General features: G+C 46.2%; 1 long non-coding RNA gene across 1 annotated transcript in view; it reads right to left on the reverse strand.

Annotated features, from left to right (window-relative positions):
- LOC143769072 (uncharacterized) overlaps positions 1-21,468 on the reverse strand; it is a 134,112-nt gene that overhangs the window by 22,850 nt on the left and 89,794 nt on the right. The window contains exon 2 of the long non-coding RNA XR_013214201.1: positions 6,580-6,667. This is a non-coding gene — a long non-coding RNA (uncharacterized LOC143769072). The remainder of the gene's footprint in view (positions 1-6,579; positions 6,668-21,468) is intronic.

Genomic DNA, 21,468 nt, shown 5'->3' on the forward strand with positions numbered 1-21,468 from the left:
GTTTAACCATGTTTGTAACGTTCAAGTGTCCTCACCTCCCATAAAGGGAAGCTCTGTTCAAGCTTACTTATTGTTATTGCATTTTCAAAATTGTATGTCTTTTTGCTAATCTGTATTGTTGTTTTCTTCCCAGTCCCGGAGTACTGGATTTAACCGGGGGGGAGTGCAGCGCCCCAGAGTCCTGGTCGTTGCAGTACTGTGGCTCCGCCACTAAGGGGAGCTATGGTACGTCTGATGGCACTGAAGGAGTTCATCTGACCAGGTATTACAGACACCAATACATTTCACAGCCGGGCCTCCAGGGGGAGCTAAGGGTTCTATTCATTAGGCCACTCCTCACATACTGGTAAAACTGGGGGTCAGGCAGGAAGTTAGACAGAAAGCTGACTGGGTTGGAACCAGGCAACACCTTGTGGCAGAGGGTGTTGTGGGAGAAGATTCAGTAGGGTCCCTGTCAGGGGTGGGATCCTGACAGAGACCTGGCAACTTGAGCGAACGTAACGGGACCGTGCCTGCTCAGTATAGCGGCGGTACCCAAGGAGGGATTGGAAGCGAGATAGATTGTGCTGAGTGAGAAACGAGATCGAAGCAAGAAGGAGAATACCAGTAGGAGTCGTGCTGTGAGACCGAGGCAACATCCTACTGAGGCGCACAACCGGCGGCCGGAACGCCGAGGGAGTATTACAATATTCAGCTTCAGGCAATACTCTAAACCAACGGCAGGACAGTCAGTCTAAGGCGGGCTGTCTCGCCTAAATCACCTATGCAGTCTTGGGGGGCAACTTGTGGAGAGGGGCGACTCTAGGGTCCCGGAAGAGCTCCGAGCCTACCCGTCATACGGGTGCCGTCCTAACCGTAACATCAGGGAGGGACGGAGGATTAGCAGAACATCATCTAATCGAGTTGTGAGGGAACTTAAGAAACGGACACAACAGTTGTGGGGACCTTCCGTAAGCACAGCAGGGAAGGACCGCAACACCTAGCGCTAGAAGGAAGGCACAGATTTCCACCTGCTAAGAGAACTCTGGAGGTGCCATTGGACCGGCCGGACTTGCGCAGCCCGGTTATCCGGATCCCGGACTGAGGACCCAGAGATCTTCAGTAAAGAGGTAAAGAGACTGCAACCTGGTGTTCTCGTTATTTACTACAACCTACATTGCACCGCAACATCACCATCCACATCTATCATTCACTGTACGCCCCTCAGCAGGGTCACGGACCGGGCCTAGCCATCGTGACAACCCCAGAGCAGAGGCCCAGAGGCCCGGTACCGGGTACCCCTCGGCCCTGCGGCAGTGGGGGCGCTACATAAAGACATAGAGTACTGTGTTAATTCATAATTGATACCATATAGGTGGATCATGCAGTGCCTATAGTGCCCTTGGAGAGAGTGGCCGCTTCCTTTGATAACATAGGAAATGTTTTTTTTTCTGGTGCTAAGAATCCATTCTGCAAGGATTATTTTTAAGTTTACCTAAAAGCATTGCCACGGTTGATTAATTCTGAGGATTCGTATGCCTTCACAAAGCCTAGCATGGCTGCTCTTGGGGCTGAAAACAATATTGCTCCTGTATTGTATGTCATAGTGGATTGTTTACTGTGGAGGCGAGGTGCTATACTGGAACAATGACTTTAAGTGGTGCGGCTTGTAATGTCTTTTCATGTAATTGTAACATAATTCCTCCACTCAATGCAGCATGAATCATCTTACACAGCGATTGCCATTAATGTTGACTACACCAAGGATAAATCAGCCACAAGAAATTACATATTTCTGTATATTTCACTGGTAATTCTACAAATTCTGAATGTGTTGTGCTACAATGTACATTTCAAGTAGGTGTACATATACAGCAGTATAATATATGTAACATACAGTTGTGCTCAAAAGTTTACATACCCAGCAGAATATTTGCTTTCTTGTCCTTTTTTCAGAGAATATGAATGATAACACCAAAACTTTTTCTCCACTCATGGTTAGTGGTTGGGTGAAGCCAATTATCGTCAAACTACTGTGTTTTCTTTTTTTAAATCATAACGACAGCCCAAAACATCCAAATGATCAAACGTTCACATACTCTGGTGATTTTGGCCTGATAACATGCACAGAAGTTGACACAAATGGGTTTGAATGGCTACTGAAGGTAACATCCTCACCTGTGACCTGTTTGCTTGTATTCACTGTGTGTGCATAAAATCTGAATTAGTTCCTGGAATCCCAGCAGATTAGCAAATCTGTAGCAAATACTGGAGGAAAATGTGCACTCATCAGCCCGGAAGCTGCACATGGGACGTACTTGGATGTTCCAACAGACAATGATCCAAAACCCAAGGCCAAGTCAATTTGTCATTGGCTACAGCAGAACAAAGTGAAGGTTCTGGTGTTGCCATCTCAGTCTCTGGACCTCAATATCATTCCACGCTGGGGAGATCTCAAGCGCACAGTTCATGCTAGACAGCCCAGGAATTTACAGGAACTGGAGGCTTTTTGCCAAGAAAAGTGGGCAGCTTTACCACCTGGGCAAGTAAAGAACTTCATCCACAATTAACACAAAAGTCTTCAAGCTGTCATTGATGTTAGAGGGGGCAATACACGATATTAAGAAATGGGGAATGTAAACTTTTGATCTGGGTCATTTGGATGTTTTGGGTTGTCGTTATGATTTAAAAAGAGAAAACACCGTAGTTTGACAATAAATGGCTTCACCAAATTACTAACCATAAGTGGAGAAACACTGATCTGCCTGAGAATCTGCCTCCAGCTCTTATTTTACATAAAAGGGGCATTACCAGTGTAAAACATATAATGACTGATACATAGTTCTACTAATCACACACAGCTCTGCAGTGAGATCACAGCAAACACAGTACAGCAGAGGTGAACTTTGTCTCATTGCAAAAACATTTGCAGCTGCATTTGTCGTTGCACAGTGCTTCAGCTTCCATCTCACAGGCAGCCAATGTGGGGGAAGGGCAGTTCAACCGAGGTGACAGCTCTGTGGGAGGGCAACTGCAAACATGTATGATGTGTTTGCAATGAGACAAGGTTAAACTCTGCTGTACTGTTTTAGCCTATGGCTGAGCTTCATAGGTGGGCCAAGATGACAGTGGCGGGTGTCTTTTAGAGACTATTTGCTGTCATAGTAACCATCAGTCACCTGTGATCGCACAATGGAGGTCTGATGGGAGCGGATGCAAGCAAATATCGGCTCTCATCCATATAAATATAATATAATGACTGCTGTATTTAAATGGTCGGCTCCAGCTGCGGCTGTTGAAGACATATGCTGGCCATGTAATATAATGGGCAGCTGTCATAGGTGAAGCAAGCTCAGGTCCTGAGCCCCATTGACACACACAGACCCATTCCTAGGTGGTTAATTCACATGCTAATGAAGGGGTTAAAGAGGACCTTTCACTGGATTTTTCATTTAAACTGAAACCTACTCCATTTGGTGCTTCTTCACTGATTGTGCAGCAGTTTTCTTTTCTTCTATGTCCCAGAGTTCCATTTATGTCTTCTGGAAATAAAAATTTGAATTTTCCCTTTAACCAACTGGGCGTATACCATAGAACTACTTTGTTTCCTCCGATATCTCCTTCTCTTAGACAAGTTCTTACCCTTTCAATCCCAATTGCTCCAAACTGCTAGTATCTCACTTGGGAAAAGTGTCTGAATACTGTGGAAATATTATTTTCCAGAGCACTTTTTTTAATGTTTTTTTGACTGTTAGTGGTTTTTTATTATTGTTTTCCTGGCATGTTTTTTCACTGGTGTTTTCTGGACTTTTTAAAAATTCCATTTAACAAAGAAACCACTAGTGAATTATCAAGCAAAAATGCTGGCAAATGCTCAAAGATACGCTCAGGCATCTTTCAGGTATCTTTTGAGCCTCTTAAAGTGGAAAACCCCTGAAGAATGGTGAACTCACATCTTTTTAACAGCTTGGCACCTGTGGAAATGTGAAGCGGTTAAAAGACTCTCAAAAAAATTAATATACTATATGAACAGAAAGTTGTTTTAAAATAGAAATATATATTTTCATTCTTTTGAGCAGTTTCTAGGCATTTTATCAGTTGTGTTTCAGAGTGAGCCCAGCTGAAAAAGACTTTCTGTATACATTTCCTTAGGCTTAGTGGTACAGTAAGGCCCAGTAGAAATCTTTAGGTGCCATATTATGGATTTTTTCAGCTCATTTGTTTGGAGCAATAATACAATTGAGTGTATGAGCCCTTTGAGTTTGGCTGATGCCTGATGGAAGTAAGTAGCCTCTACAGAGAGGAAGAGTACTTGAACTTTAGTGCCACATATTGGAATGGCCATATTAAAAGTCAATAACGACCCGTTAAAGACCCTCGCCAAATGACTTAACATAAAAAGCTAAACCAGACAACTAAATTTCCAGACATGTGTTTCATGGTCTTTACTGCTCATCAGAATAAAGCAGGCAGTCTGATTTGGTGTGTCACGTCCTCTTGGAAAATCTGGGATTAGGCGATCTTTACGCGCTATGTATCACAGATCTTCCATTTCGGCTGTGTGTTTTGTTCCTCATATTAAATGGACTTTGTTTCCTTTGGCGCTGAAGAGGTTAACGACTCTTTGAATGCTGATTAGAGACATGCAGCTTTATCTCACAGCTGCTCCTGACCTGCTTGTTTTCTCCCTCTATAAAACCTGGCCAGACCTTCTCATCCCTGCCTATGAAAGTTTTACTTCCTGGCTTACTGGAGTTGGTGTGCTGAAGTTGAAGTACATAATTGCTGCTGGAGATTGTTGTCTGCTGTTTTTGGGTGTATGCTTTCTCCATTATCCTGTTTGCACCTTCCTATCATTACTCTCTACACTTGGTGAGTGTTTTTGTATGTAAGTTGCTTTTTGTTATCCCTGTTTGTCTTACATGTATATACACTAACATTTCTGTTCCAGGCCTCCTGGGGGAGTGGGAGGGGACAGCTTAGGACATATCAGGAGCATAGTAAGGTCAGAGATTCAGGCCTCTCTACCACTAAAGGTACCTTCACACGAAACGACGCTGCAGCGATAGCGACAACGATGCCGATCGCTGCAGCGTCGCTGTTTGATCGCTGGAGAGCTGTCACACAGACAGCTCTCCAGCGACCAACGATGCCGAGGTCCCCGGGTAACCAGGGTAAACATCGGGTTACTAAGCGCAGGGCCGCGCTTAGTAACCCGATGTTTACCCTGGTTACCAGCGTAAAATGTAAAAAAACCAAACAGTACATACTTACATTCGCGTCCCCCGGCGTCCGCTTCCTGCACTGACTGACTGACTGAGCGCCGGCAGTAGCAGGGCACAGCGGTGACGTCACCGCTATGCTGTGCTTTCACTTTCACTTTGCGGCGCTCAGTCAGTGTGGGAAGCAGACGGCGGGGGATGCGAATGTAAGTATGTACTGTTTGTTTTTTTTACATTTTACACTGGTAACCAGGGTAAACATCGGGTTACTAAGCGCGGCCCTGCGCTTAGTAACCCGATGTTTACCTTGGTTACCAGTGTAAAATATCGCTGGTATCGTTGCTTTTGCTGTCAAACACAATGATACACAGCGATCGGACGACCAAATAAAGTTCTGAACTTTATTCAGCGACCAGCAACATCACAGCAGGATCCTGATCGCTGCTGCATGTCAAACTAAACGATATAGCTAGCCAGGACGCTGCAACGTCACGGATCGCTAGCGATATCGTTACAAAGTCGTTTCGTGTGAAGGTACCTTAAGAGTACCCATGGACAGGGATAGTTAGGATCTCAGGGACAGATTGAACTCCCCCCTCCTTACCGAACACTGTCTCAGCATAACATTGGGTTGGGTGAAAGGTCTAAGGTGGTAAGTCACATCAAAGTTGCAGTCATACAGATGAACTGAAGAATACAGGTTGTATCTGCTTTAGTACACTATCATATTTTGGCATAAAAAAATCTCATATTTTACAGAGTGGGAAAAGCACAGATCCTTTAGTTCAAACTATGACAGTCATGTCATAGGCATCAGAAAAGATAGATGAGAACCTGATGAATCTGTCTTATAACATATCAATTGGCAGGCTTGGACTGGCCCACAAGGGAACATGTGAATCCCCCAGTGGGTTGCTGTGTACGCTTGGGCCCCCAACTCCCTTATATGAGTTGACAAAATTCATGACACAATGAGTTGACACAATACACTTGATTCACTAAGTACAGACAAAGGCAGCATCTCATGATTTATTTATCAAACTATCAACAGTATTATTACATAGAGGCATAGTGAAATTTGTCAATGAAGGTAATGTAAAATTTGCAAGTAACTGAACAGTGGATCCTCAGAGTCAATGTTACTGGTGCACCATTAGCACCACAGTCCAACGCTAGCTAAAGGTGCAATTGAGTGACATTAGAGTAATCCCAAAATCTAAGGCAATGCACACTAAAAGTTGTCTTGGCCACAGGTTATTCCAATACAATGGACTACACTATTGTTTCTATACTGTTTATTTAATCATTTGTGTTATTAGTGATTTTCTTTTTATATACAAGAATAAAACTGTATCAATAATAGAAACAGATCACTCACCGATTTCTCAAGATTGGATCTTCTCCTGTCCAGGACATGCTGCCTCCTTCTCGCCTCCCAATGATGAGCGGACATAGTGTTTAGTGTCCTGTAACAACAGATATTGCCTTACAGCAAGAACACTCAGGCAGAAATACCAGATAAAGCAATAATAGGAATGAGACAAAAAAATTAAATCCAGAAAATGTTCTGATCTTCAATTCTAAGATCCAATGTGAGCCTAATTACCTGAAGAGCTGAGTCTATAGGTGCTCATTAGAGAACAGTATGACAGACATGAGTGTGCTAACTGGTGAATGTCACCCTGTTCTCCACTGCTACATGCTGATCTCCTTGTAATTAACATCACAATGCAGTGTCCAAGCAACAGGACACAATGAGCAAGCTTCCCCGGAGATAGCACAGGCTCCTGGTAAAGGAATACAAACCTATACTTAAAGAATCAAACTTTTTCCTAAAGCGAATAAAACGTATTATTTCTAATGTCTGTAAAATAAGACAAATGGAGATATTGATGATACCGGAATATTAGATTGCAAGCACTTGTGAACAGGGACCACTCCTATTGCTTGCTGTCAAGGGTGAGCATTCCTTAAAATCAGTTTATGTAGCTAATATAGGACCCAATAGCAGTAATGTTGGTAAACAGGTAATGGGGAAATAGGCAGAGGGTCTTTTAATAAGATAATGGTGGGGTAGGTAAATAAGTGAGGACCATCTTATCCTAGTAAAGTGAGAAAACAACAGCAAAGGAGTCTAAGGGTACCGTCTCACAGTGGCACTTTTGTCGCTATGACGGTACGATCCGTGACGTTCCAGCGATATCCATACGATATCGCTGTGTCTGACACGCAGCAGCGATCAGGGACCCTGCTGAGAATCGTACGTCGTAGCAGATCGTTTGGAACTTTATTTCGTCGCTGGATCTCCCGCTGTCATCGCTGGATCGGTGTGTGTAACACCGATCCAGCGATGCGTTCACTTGTAACCAGGGTAAACATCGGGCTACTAAGCTCAGGGCCGCGCTTAGTAACCCGATGTTCACCCTCGTTACCATCGTAAATGTAAAAAAAAAAAAAAAACGTACATACTCACATTCCGGTGTCCGTCAGGTCCCTAGCCGTCTGCTTCCCGCACTGACTGACTGCCGGCTGGAAAGTAAAAGCAGAGCACAGCGGTGACGTCACCGCTGTGCTCTGCTTTCACTTTACGGCCCTGCACTTAGTAACCCGATATTTACCCTGGTTACCCGGGGACTTCGGCATCGCTGGTCGCTGGAGAGCTGTCTGTGTGACAGCTCCCCAGCGACCACACAACGACTTACCAACGATCACGGCCAGGTCGTATCGCTGGTCGTGATCGTTGGTAAATCGTTTTGTGTAACGGTACCCTTAGGGACAAGGGAGTAGCGTAACCTGAAACTGACCGAAGACAAGACAGAGTGACCTTTCACCTTAAAGGGGTCCATTGATAGGGCGACATGTCACGAAAAAACCCGAGCCTGTAAACGCACAAGATTACGGACCTAACCAGGACTGAGTTTGTGGGACTAGTGGGTGGCCCCGAGCAGTAGATCCAGCTCGCCAGTAGTCGAAGAAATAGGACTCACAACGACTGCGCAAGTAGAGAGACTTGCTGATCAGGACTGTGGCGGCAAGTTAGTATGTGATAAGGTAGTGTGAAACAGTGTTCTTCAACGTCCCTGGAGTAGACTAAAGTGGAAGGAAACAATGTGTGTGGAAATACTTTACACTGTGAAGGAAACGTCCATAAGATGATATACCAGCTATCCCTTGCGCATAACCCTTATCAAGTTATCATTCAATAAAGACTATGTTTTAGAACGGAAGTCTCCTCTTTTGAACTCTAAAACCTATGGTCTTGGTCAGCCAACACCATCAGCTACAGGCGGCCTGCACGGGTGCAAGGCCTTCACAGCACCAATATCAACACCCAGCCAGGATCCACTCTTTCATGTAACGTGCAGGGCAGTCACAGAAGATGTGTACCTCACCTGCGGCTACCACCTCACTCCGTCCTACACCTTCATCTTGTGACTGCATCTTCTGACTGATAAAGAGTTTCCCCTGGACACCTTTTACATACCTGTTGCAGTTGATGTGCCACCTCTTGGTTGTTCACTATCTTTATTCCTTCATCCCCTATGATATGCTTCTCCCAATGCAGACTATATTTCTACTTCCAATGGGTGTCAGTAATAGCTCAGTGACATAGAACTATGGTCCCTTGGTGTATTCAGCAGCATCTTAGTGTATCCTATGTGATGTATACAGCACAGTCTCAATGTATCCTATGTAATGTACATGCAGAATTCTATGTGATGTACTGTATATACAGCAGTCTCAGTGTTTAGCAATATGATGTATACAGCAGTCTCGTTACATCTTATGTGATATATAGCAGTCTTGGTGTATCTTATGTGATGTATACAGCTGTCTCTGTTTATGTATAGAAGGAGAGAGTGAGAGGGAAATGATGAAGCTCACCACGTTAATGACTTTAGTTCTCTATAGGATTTTAACCTGTAGGTGCAGTAACTGCTGGTGATTGCAGCCATAATGAAGAAGAGTATGGAAATTATCTGGCAGAGCATAGAAGACATACATTTCCTTCTTCTAATAGCACACAATATCATATCAAATTCTAGTCATGATGTCAATTGCATTCATTGCAACAGCTGTAATCTTCAGTACATAGGATATACCTCAAGAAAATTGAAAAAAATAGGATAGGATAGTTGGACATGTCTCAAATATTAATAGCAATAATACCAGTTACTCTAGTGCGGTTAAACATTTTTCTACCGCACATAAGGGTGACATATCCCAGCTTTCCCTCTTCGGCATTGAAAGAGTGGAATGTCCAGTTCGAAGGGGAACTGTATGGCATTATGTGAGGCTTATTGGATCCTTCAATTATATGCAAAGTTTCTGTGGCACCCCAGGAGTTCAGGTACCACAGTGGTATTGCCATGCCTGGAGACGAGGAGAATCCCTTTGGGGCAGGTAACCTGTACATTCAACACATTCTGACTCCAGGCCAGAAGGGGGAGCTCTGAACCCGGTTTTAGGGAAACTTCCCTATATACATTCGGGTCTGGAGGAGGAGTTAGTTAGTCTGGTGCAGACAAGGAACAGTGAAGGAGCACAGGAGAACTACATAGCTGGAAGGGAGCCGTGACTGTGCTCCTTCCAGGCAAGAAGCACAGAAACCGGGCACTGGGAGCCCGAGGCTGTGTGGAACTACAAGTCCCACAGCAGAATCAGAGGGCAAGAAGCTGAAAGTGACTTGCTCACACTACACCTGAGGTACAGCAGCATCCAGAGCCTGGAGTCACCATGTAAAGAAATTGCAACCCCGTGTCCTCAGTTTATTACCAGCACTACACCATCCCTGCCCAGCACACCGGGAGCCCTGGAGACCCAGCTTTGCATGTGGGAAGCGTAATCATCTTGCTGCCATACCATCACCTCCAGAGGACCCCTTTAAGCAGCGTCGGTCACCTCTGACCGAGTACCACAGGTGGTGTCACAAACTTTTATTGCTTTACAACTCCCTTTAAAAAACTATCCCTTTTACTTGGGCGCCCAGGCCCACGGACCAGGTCGCCAACACCATGACCACTCCTTTAACGATGACTGGACCCCGTACCGAGTACCTTATCGCCCTGGTGGGCGACTCAACTTGGCGTCACGATCAGGATCTGTGCCCTGGCATCGCCAGGTACTGTGTGCCATAGACTGTGTTAAACTGTGTGGAAGCCGCCATTGCTACGCCACGTGGAGCGCGAGGAGAAGAAAGGGGTGTACCTTCGTGGGCGGAGCCTGCAAAAGAGCATGAAGAGGAAACGGGCGCTGTGCAGGAAAGCCGCAAGTGAGGACGCCGAAAGGCCCTGGACGGAGGCCCGGGAGGAGCGCCTTACCGAGTGCAGGAGGAACCGCTGCAGACTCCGGTGGCGAGACATCAGCCCTGCTTGAGGTTAGCAAGGGGGAAGGCACATGTCTGATCCGTGATGCTCCCAGGCCCCGAGGTGGATGCAGCCACAGGCCCCATGATGCCACCAGGCCCCACGGTGCCCGCAGCTCCTGCAAACCGGCTGGGCCCAGCCTCAGTAACAGCTCCTATAATACCGCTATCCATGCCCTATATAACAGGAGCTGCCTGTCTGCCACAATATTCAGGCGAGTCCCATATGCTGAGTGACTTTAAAGAAAGGCTATGCAGCCTATTTGAAGTATATCCCCTGACAGAACATCAAAAGGTCAACATTCTAACTGGTCAATTAATTGGCGCATCACAAAGAGAAGTGAAATGCTGGCCGGATATTGAAAAAATAACTGTTAAGCAGATATTTGCCAAACTTAATAACACTCTTGACACACGCACTGTGCAGAAATCAAAATGAGGTTTTTTAGGTGCAAACAAAGAGCACAGGATAGTATACGGGACTATGCCCTTAATCTCCAGGAGGCACTATGGGCCATTAAACAGGTTGACCCTAACAGCGTGCAGGATGGGGACAAGCTATTAAAGGAGCAGTTCATTGAGGGACTCCTGTCCAGCACCCACATGACACAGCTGCGCATCCTGGCCTTGCAAAACCTTGCAAAACCCTGACCTGGACTTTGCACATTTTAAAAACAGGCCATCCGGGTGCTAGCCACACAGTGCTCGCTAGGCATCCAGCAATCAATTACCACCAGGGGGTGGCACCCTGTCATCAGGTCCCCGTTGAGGCCGACGCACAGATCCTGGACGATGATCCCTCAACAAAACTGCGCCTTCAGGTCCAGGAACTGACTAAAAGCGTAGCTGCACTAGCCAGAACCGTGCAGTCCCTGCAGGAATCCCCAAAGGAGAAAATCCAGCTGGCTTCCAGTCCAGATTACGTCCTCTGGCGACGACAGAAGAGGATCCCACCGATCAGAGGAAGAGACAACTGCTACCATCAGGATGGACGACCCATCTGCCAATGCTGTAACCAGGCAGGACACATCGCAAGGTTCTGCCATTTAAATGAGCAACCCCTGGGGCAGAGGGTCAACCCCCAGGAGTAGGGCGACCAGGCACACAAAACTGGCAAGCCAAGTACGTCGGAGGACTGGGCTGACTCTGATATTACCCGTGACCCAGATAGTGATTTGACAATAGTAGCCAGTAATGGTCAGCCTTTGCCACAGGTGGGGTACACGGAGGTGACCATTAAGGTGGGCCGGGTAGAATTGAAGGCCCAAGGACTGGTGATTGTTGATATTGACCGGCGAGAATGTAATCCCATGATGACCTTAGGTACTAATGTCATAGAACACTGTCTTGCCGATGTTATTGTCTTGTTACAACCGGTATAAATACCAAAATTTTACCTAAAGAGGTATGAAGTGACGCAGGGGGTAATGAATAAAACAGTTTTTTATTAACATAATGTTAAAAGACAACTTATTTAGTATAAAACAGACAGGAAGATGTAAAAGAAATTGTAGGACCTCCAAAAGAAATGAGGCGGTGACACCCAAGATGGCACTTTTTTTTTAATAATAAATCTGCTAAGTGGAAAACGTTCTTTAAGGGGATTTGAAGGGTGTCACCTCCTGATTTCTTTTGGAGGTCCTACAATTTCTTTTACATCTTTACATTACCCCCTGCATCACTTCATACCTCTTTAGGTAAAATGTTGGTATTTATGCATATTTGAAGTGCTTTTGCCACTTAAATGTTGGATTATGGGATTAACAATTGTTACAACAGGTGGCCGAAACTGCTGGTTCCTGTGAGCAGCGTGTCCTGCAAAAAGAAATCAGAGCCCTGATGCAGAGACAACAGGTTGAATTGTCTGGTGGAGAAGTTGGACTTGTCACAGTGAGTGATCGGATTCCCATTGCAATACCCCTCACGAGTGAAATGTTAATATGGTGTCGGGCAGCAATAGGCCTCAGAGGTAAAGACAACCTGGCCCTGGTAGAACCTGTGTATTCAGACAGTAGGCCCTCCATCCTGACAGCCAAGGGGTGAATGATGTCCGTAAGGGGAGGACGTGTCCTTAACTGTCGAGAGAAAGAGGTCCACTTACCCAGATATTCCACACTTGCTAAACTGTTTACTGTTGTTAATGATAATGCAATAAAAGCAAAAGAACCCTTGGTCCCGTCCGACCAGGCGGAGGACAATGGCTCTGCAGGACAGTTAGAGGATTGGTGCCAAAAGTTACATGTGGGCACTGACTCTACCCCTTCACACCAAAAACAGGGGGCTTACCGGCTGGTCCATGAGTATGAGCAGGTATTCAGCAAACACCCACTACATTTTGGGCAGGTAAAAGGGGTTCAACATCATATCACAAAAGATAAAGGAGGCTGGGGTAATCAGAGACAGTTGTAGCCCCTGGGAAGCTCCATTAGTCCTCGCTAGAAAGAAGAATGGTACAATGAGGATGTTGAAGAGTCATTAGCTGCTTTAATGTCTGCTAACTATTTCTCCACCTTTGATCTCAGTAGTGGGTATTGTCAGGTTCCCGTGGCAGAGGTGGATAAGGAAGAGACTGCCTTCACGACACCGATGGGGCTTTCCGAATTCAACTACATGCCGTTCGGACTTTGCAATGCACCAGGGACATTCCAGAGGATCATCTTCTCCAAGACATATGAAGACCACCTGAAGCACCTGGCCGAGGTGTTTGAAGCTCTGTCTAACTTTGACCTGAAGGTAAAGCCGTCCAAGTGCCACCTGTTAAAGCCCAAAGTACAGTACCTGGGCCATGTGGCAAGCACTGAAGGTGAGGCACCAGACCCTGACAAGGTCACCGTGATCAGGGACTGGCCGAAACCCAGCAACATCCAGGAAGTCCGGCAGTTCCTCGGGTTGGTAGGCTACTAGTCATTAAGGACTTCACTAAGATAGCCGCACCCCTGCAAGACCTGTTAGTGGCCCAATCCAAGAAGACCAAGAGCAAGGGTCATCCGTTTGAGTGAAACGACAGGCTGGAATGATCCTTCACTTGGATGTAGTTGGCTCTCATGGGAGATGAGGTACTGGCTTACCCTGACTATGACCAACCGTTTGTGCTCTACACAGATGCCAGCAACGTGGGACTGGGAGCAGTGTTGTCCCATGTACAGAAAGGCAAAAAAAGAGTAATTGCCTACGCCAGCAGGAAGCTTCGTCCCACTGAAAGGAACCCTGAAAACTACCGTTCCTTCAAGCTGGAATTCCTCACCATAGTTTTGGCGGTAACAGAGCGGTTCAAACACTACCTGGTCTCAGCAAGATTCACCGTTTTCATGGACAACAATCCGCTGACACACCTGGAAACTGCAAAACTAGTTGCATTGGAGCAGCAATGGATGGCCCAGTTGTCCAACTAAAAATTCACCATCAAGTACCATGCAGGGCACAAGAACACAAATGCCAATGCGTTGTCCAGGATGCCCAATTTACCAGAAGTGAGAGAAGATCCGGAAGCACTTGAAGAGATTGAGTTACCAGCCTCACATCACCCCAGGGTGACACAGTACTCCTATTATGTGAAGAACAAGCGTAATGACAGGCGAGAAGCCACGCTGAACCCATTGCCCCACCATGGATGGGCAGAGACACAGGACAGTGACTGTTGTGAATTCCGTCTGGGCTCCCTCTGGTGGCCTTTAGCGATACTGCGGGTCTGGAGATGGGCTCAGCTGCCTCATTTCCTGCTTTGCTGGTTCCTATTTAACTCCACCTGCACCTTTGTTTGTTGCCTGCTGTCGTTGTATTCAGTACTGGTTCTGATCTCTCTGGACTTCCTTGTGACCTGTCTCCATCCGGAGAAGCTAAGTCTTGCTAGTTCATGTTTGCTCATTTTTCTCTTGAAAATATTTTCATTATATGATGAGTTCAGTCCAGCTTGCTTATATGTGATTTTTTGCTTGCTGGAAGTTCTGGGGTGCAGAGTGCGACCCTCACATCGTGAGTCGGTGTGGGGGTTCTTGTATTTTCTGCGTGGATAGTTTTTGATAGTTTTTGTACTGACCGCACAGATCCCTTGCTATCTTCAGTCTATTTAGCTTTAGCGGGCCTCATTTGCTTAAACCTGTTTTTCATTACTACGTTTGTATTTTCCCCTTAACTCACCGTTATTATTTGTGGGGGCTGTCTAAACTTTGGGGTTATTTCTCTGAGGCAAGTGAGGCTTGGCATTCTCTCTAGGGGTAGTTAGTTCCTCAGGCTGTGACGAGGCGTCTAGGTTTTTAGGTAACGCTCCACGGCTGCCTTTAGTGTGTATTGGATAGGTTCAGTGTTGCGGTCAGTATAGTTTCCACATCCCCAGAGCTCATCCTAATATTCTCGTTTACCTATCAGGTCAGTTTGGTGATCCTACCACCGGATCATAACAAGTGACCCTGCGGTCCATCTGGTCAAAGAGCTGCTGACACAAGCAGATTCACACCCTGGTCCAGAAGCTCCACAAGAGACTCAGCAGTTGTGGAAGGAGAAGAGCAAATTGTTTATCTATGACGGTAAGCTGTCGGAGGAATATGGACCCACGCACTCACGAGCTGGTTTGGCAGGTGGTGATCCAGAGACAAGATGCACCAATGGTCTTGGAAGCGTACCACGATGGAGCAGGACACTTCGGATGGAAGAAGTTAGAGATCCTACTTCGTGGGAGGTTCTATTAGATTGGCATGAGAAGAGCCATTGAAAAGTGGTGCCGAGAGTGTGGCCCATGCAACCTGAGCAGAAAGGACCGTGACAGCCAGAGGGCTCCCCTACAGCCCATAGTCACCAAACAGCCACTTGAATTGGTTGCTCTGGATCATGTGAAGCTAACTCCAAGCCGGTCAGGCTATGTCTATGCTTTGTCCATAGTGGACCTTTACTCCAGGTTCCTGGTAGTCGTGCCTGTTAAGGATCAGACAGCCAAGACAGCAGCCAAGGCATTTTAACAACACTTTTGTCGACCACATGGTTACCCTGAAAAGGTACTTACCAACCAAGGCCCAGCATTTGAAGTGGAAGTATTCCAGGAATTCTGTAACCTGTATAGATGTAAGAAGATCAGGACAACACCGTACCACCCACAAACAAACGGTATGTGTGAGAAGATGAACCAGGTGGTAATTGACTTACTGAAGACCTTGCCTTTGGAAGAAAGAAATCTGTGGCCAGAGAAGTTGTCGGATCTGGTAGATCAGTACAATCATATTCCGGTAAATTCCACCAACTTAACTCCAGCTTACCTAATGAGAGGAAGACCTAGCAAATTACCTGTTGACCTTGATATGGGAGTTCTAACACCAGAAACAACCTCATCAGGTGCAGATTGGGATTCTGAGTGACCACAGAAATACAGCCAAGTACAAGAATGTGTGGAAAGAAGCTTGGTTCCAGGCAAGACAAAGACAAGAAAGAAACTATAATCAACGTGCCCCTGCAATTCCCTTGTGAACAAGTCCTAAAGCGGAAAAGAAGAATGCACAAACTTGATGACCAGTGGGAAGCAGAACCATATACCATTCTACCCTCGAGCTTCAATAACACTAAAGTGCGTCTCATAAGCAAAGATGGAGGAGAAACCTCGACTGCGGTATCAAGGGATCATCTTAAAGTGAGCCCTGACAAACTGAGAGACAAGGAGAAAGACCCAGATACTTCTCAACCTACAGAAGAAGAGGAAAAGAGAATCCATACCGTTCTTGGAGACTTTCCCCAGTCATGGACTCAGGTAAATCAAGCGATAGTGGTGCCTGTTTTGACTTTTCCCCATTTGGAAATACCAGAAGAAGATGTAAAGCAGCAGGCGTCACACCAGCAGTGGAGCAATAGAATCCACCCCCTGCTATCGGTAAATCTGTCATGCCCACAGTGAGTAGCAGTACTCTTAAGAGATCAAGTACACCTGTGCTACCTAGAATCTCCAGTAGCGTAGCCATAAGAGACCACATAACACCAGTGATAGCAAGCCTAATGAATCTGATCAGGTCACCCTCAGTGCTTGTGCTGCATAGATCTAACCGAAGCACCAGAGGTCAGATCCCAGCCCGTTACAGGGACTAAAAATGAAAAATGTCAATAATTGTACTTACCTGTTTAAAAATGTTTGCTTCTTCTTGTTAAAACTTTATATGGACAATAGGGTAATGGACGGTGAATTACCAAAAACTTTACTGTAAATAGTTAGCACCTTCAAGGTGCACCTTTGGTTCTACCCACATTGCCAGCATGGGTAGGGCCTTGTTTGTTCCTAAGACCGAAGAAAAACCATCTGGCGTGGCTGAAGACCAGGTCTGGATGCTATACCTTGTAGCCCGCCCAAGGCCTATGTTGGGTTTTATGACAGGTCCCCCGCATCAGTACTGCTGTTTATGAACAAGGACAACCTGGTATAAGACCAGTCGTACTTATATAAGTTCAGTTTTGCAACGTTTAAGAACCGTACCTCCCATAAAGGAAAGAAAAATGTTACACCTGTTTAACCCGTTAAATGCCTTTTTCAAAATGTTTTGCACGATCTAACCTGCACTGTTTATGTTTTTTTCCCCAGTCTGGCAGCACTGGATTTAACGAGGGGAGGGGGGCTAAGTGGCACCCCTGGAATTCAGATACCACAGTGGTATTGCCTTCCTCTCGGGGAGGGTGATGCCATGCCTGGAGACGAGGAGAATCCATTTGGCAGGTAAGCTGTACAATGTCACGGGGAGACTAGGTGGGCAAGAGCTAATAACCCGGGCCCCTGCAATTTCCCTCAGACTAGGGAAATCCTGACTGACCCTCTACCTAGAGATTACACTGATGGTGTGCATGTCTAGGCCTCGACCCTCGACCTGTCTCCTGTTTCAACCTTAGGCTGAAACCACCGCCCACCACCCAGTGAAAAGATCATACACCAATACCCACAGTTAGAACAGACAAGGATACCGGAAAATATACACCACGCCGCAGTCACTCAGGAATACACTATAAATGCGCAGGGCAAAATAAATACAAATATAGGAAGGAGTAAATAAGACAAAGGGAAATACACCACCAGCAACGATACTCCAATGTCATGAATCCCAATGGCTAGGGATAGCAAGGGACAAGCAAAGTAATACAAAATATCGGACGAGCTCTAGGGTGATGGAACCTGGGCTGACCGCTGCCCTACGCCTGACAAACGCAACTAGAGATAGCCAGGGAGCGTGCCTACGTTGGTTCTAGACGCCACGCACCAGCCTAAGAGCTAACTAGTACTGCAGAGAAAATAAAGACCTCACTTGCCTCCAGAGGAATGAACCCCAAAAGGTATAGTTGCCCCCCACATGTATTGACGGTGAAATGAGAGGAAGGCACACACATAGAGATGATATATATATAGGTTCAGCAAATTGAGGCCCGCTGTAAACTAGAAAGCAGAACGATACAAAAGGGGTCTGAGCGGTCAGCAAAAAACCCTAATCAAAAAACCATCCTGAGATTACAAGAACCCATGTGCCAACTCATGGCACATGGGGAGAACCTCAGTCCACTAGAGCTACCAGCTAGCATAGAGACATAATAAGCAAGCTGGACAAAAAAACCAACAACTGAAAATCAGCACTTAGCTTATCCTGAAAGATCTGGGAGCAGGTAGGCAGGAACCAAACAGAGCACATCTGAATACATTGATAGCCGGCAAGGGAATGACAGAAAGGCCAGGTAAAATAGGAAACACCCAGCCTCTGATGGACAGGTGGAAACCAAAGGCCGCAACCCACCAAAGTCACCCAGTACCAGCAGTAACCACCAGAGGGAGCCCACAAACAGAATCCACAACAGTACCCCCCCCTTGAGGAGGGGTCACCGAACCCTCACGAGAACCCCCAGGGTGATCAGGGTGAGCTCTATGGAAGGCGCGGACCAAATCAGTCGCATGAACATCGGAGGCGACCACCCAGGAATTATCCTCCTGACCATAACCCTTCCACTTAACCAAATACTGGAGTTTGCGTCTGGAAACATGAGAATCCAAGATCTTCTCAACAACATACTCCAATTCTCCCTCCACCAGCACCGGAGCAGGAGGCTCAACCGAAGGAACAACGGGCACCTCATACCTCCGCAACAACGACCGATGGAACACATTATGAATAGCAAACGATGCTGGGAGATCCAAACGAAAAGATACAGGGTTAAGAATCTCCGAGATCCTATAAGGACCGATGAACCGAGGCTTCAACTTAGGAGAAGAGACCTTCATAGGGACAAAACGAGAAGACAACCACACCAAATCCCCAACAAAAAGTCGGGGACCCACGCGGCGACGGCGATTAGCAAACTGCTGAGTCTTCTCCTGAGATAACTTCAAATTGTCCACCACCTGGTTCCAAATCTGATGCAGCCTGTCCACCACCACGTCCACTCCAGGACAATCCGAAGACTCCACCTGACCAGAGGAAAAACGAGGATGAAACCCTGAATTACAAAAAAAAGGAGAGACCAACGTGGCAGAACTAGCCCGATTATTAAGAGCAAATTCGGCCAGTGGCAAAAAAGCAACCCAGTCATCTTGATCAGCAGAAACAAAACACCTCAAATAAGTTTCCAAGGTCTGATTAGTTCGCTCCGTCTGGCCATTCGTCTGAGGATGGAATGCAGACGAGAAAGACAAATCAATGCCCATCTTGGCACAAAACGTCCGCCAAAATCTAGACACAAACTGGGATCCCCTGTCAGAAACTATATTCTCCGGAATCCCATGCAAACGAACCACGTTCTGAAAAAATAAAGGGACCAACTCAGAGGAGGAAGGCAACTTAGGCAAGGGCACCAAATGAACCATCTTAGAAAAGTGGTCACACACAACCCAGATAACGGACATTTTCTGTGAAACCGGGAGATCAGAAATAAAATCCATGGAAATGTGCGTCCAAGGCCTCTTCGGGATGGGCAAGGATAACAACAACCCACTGGCCCGAGAACAGCAAGGCTTAGCTCGAGCACACACTTCACAAGACTGCACAAAGGTACGCACATCCCTAGACAAGGAAGGCCACCAAAAAGACCTGGCCACCAAGTCTCTAGTACCAAATATTCCAGGATGACCAGCCAACACAGAAGAATGGACCTCGGAGATGACTCTACTGGTCCAATCATCCGGAACAAACAGTCTTTCTGGTGGACAACGATCCGGTTTATCCACCTGAAACTCCTGCAATGCACGTCGCAAGTCTGGGGATACGGCGGACAATATTACCCCATCCCTAAGGATACCAGTAGGCCCAGAGTCTCCAGGAGAGTCAGGCACAAAACTCCTGGAAAGAGCATCTGCCTTCACATTCTTTGAACCTGGCAGGTATGAAACCACGAAATTGAAACGAGAAAAAAACAACGACCAACGAGCCTGTCTAGGATTCAAACGCCTGGCAGACTCAAGGTAAATGAGATTCTTGTGATCAGTCAAGACCACCACACGATGTTTAGCACCCTCAAGCCAATGACGCCACTCCTCAAATGCCCACTTCATGGCCAAAAGCTCCCGATTACCCACATCATAATTGCGCTCGGCGGGCGAGAATTTTCTAGAGAAGAATGCACATGGCTTCATCACCGAGCCATTAGAACTTCTCTGTGACAAAACCGCCCCCGCTCCAATCTCGGAAGCATCAACCTCAACCTGAAAAGGAAGTGAAACATCTGGTTGACACAACACAGGAGCAGAAGAAAACCGGCGCTTAAGTTCCTGAAAGGCCTCCACGGCCGCAGGAGACCAATCAGCAACATCAGCACCCTTTTTAGTCAAATCAGTCAAAGGTTTAACAATACTGGAAAAATTAGCAATGAACCGACGATAAAAATTAGCAAACCCCAAGAACTTCTGAAGGCTCTTAACAGATGTAGGTTGTGTCCAGTCACAAATCGCCTGAACCTTGACGGGATCCATCTCAATAGTAGGAGAAAAAATGTACCCCAAAAAAGAAATCTTCTGGACTCCGAAGAGACACTTTGAGCCCTTCACAAACAGAGAATTGGCCCGCAGAACCTGAAACACCTTCCTGACCTGTAGAACATGAGACTCCCAGTCATCAGAAAACACCAAAATATCATCCAAATACACAATCATAAACTTATCCAGATATTCACGGAAAATATTGTGCATAAAGGACTGAAAGACTGACGGAGCATTGGAGAGTCCAAAAGGCATTACCAAATACTCAAAATGGCCCTCAGGCGTATTAAATGCGGTTTTCCACTCATCACCCTGTTTTATCTGCACCAGATTATACGCACCGCGAAGATCTATCTTAGTGAACCACCTAGCCCCCTTAATGCGAGCAAACAAATAAGTCAATAATGGCAATGGATACTGATACTTGACTGTAATCTTATTCAGAAGGCGATAATCTATACAAGGCCTCAGGGAACCATCTTTTTTTGCCACGAAAAAAAAACCTGCTCCCAGAGGGGACGAAGATGGACAAATATGTCCCTTTTCCAAGGACTCCTTAATATAATTCCGCATAGCAGTATGCTCTGGCAGTGACAGATTAAATAAACGACCCTTAGGGAACTTACTGCCAGGAATCAATTCTATAGCACAGTCACAATCTCTATGCGGAGGGAGCGAATTGAGCTTAGGCTCCTCAAAAACATCCCTATAGTCAGACAAAAACGCAGGGATCTCAGAAGGAGTAGATGAAGCGATTGAAATCGGAGGTGCATAATCATGAACCCCCTGACATCCCCAGCTTAACACAGACATTGTTTTCCAGTCCAAGACAGGATTATGAGTTTGTAACCATGGCAGACCAAGCACTAGTACATCATGTAAATTATACAGTACAAGGAAGCGAATCACCTCCTGATGAACGGGAGTCATGCGCATGGTCACTTGTGTCCAATACTGCGGTTTATTCATAGCCAATGGTGTAGAGTCAA

This window comes from Ranitomeya variabilis, chromosome 4 (assembly GCF_051348905.1).
Source record: "Ranitomeya variabilis isolate aRanVar5 chromosome 4, aRanVar5.hap1, whole genome shotgun sequence".
NCBI lineage: Eukaryota > Metazoa > Chordata > Amphibia > Anura > Dendrobatidae > Ranitomeya > Ranitomeya variabilis.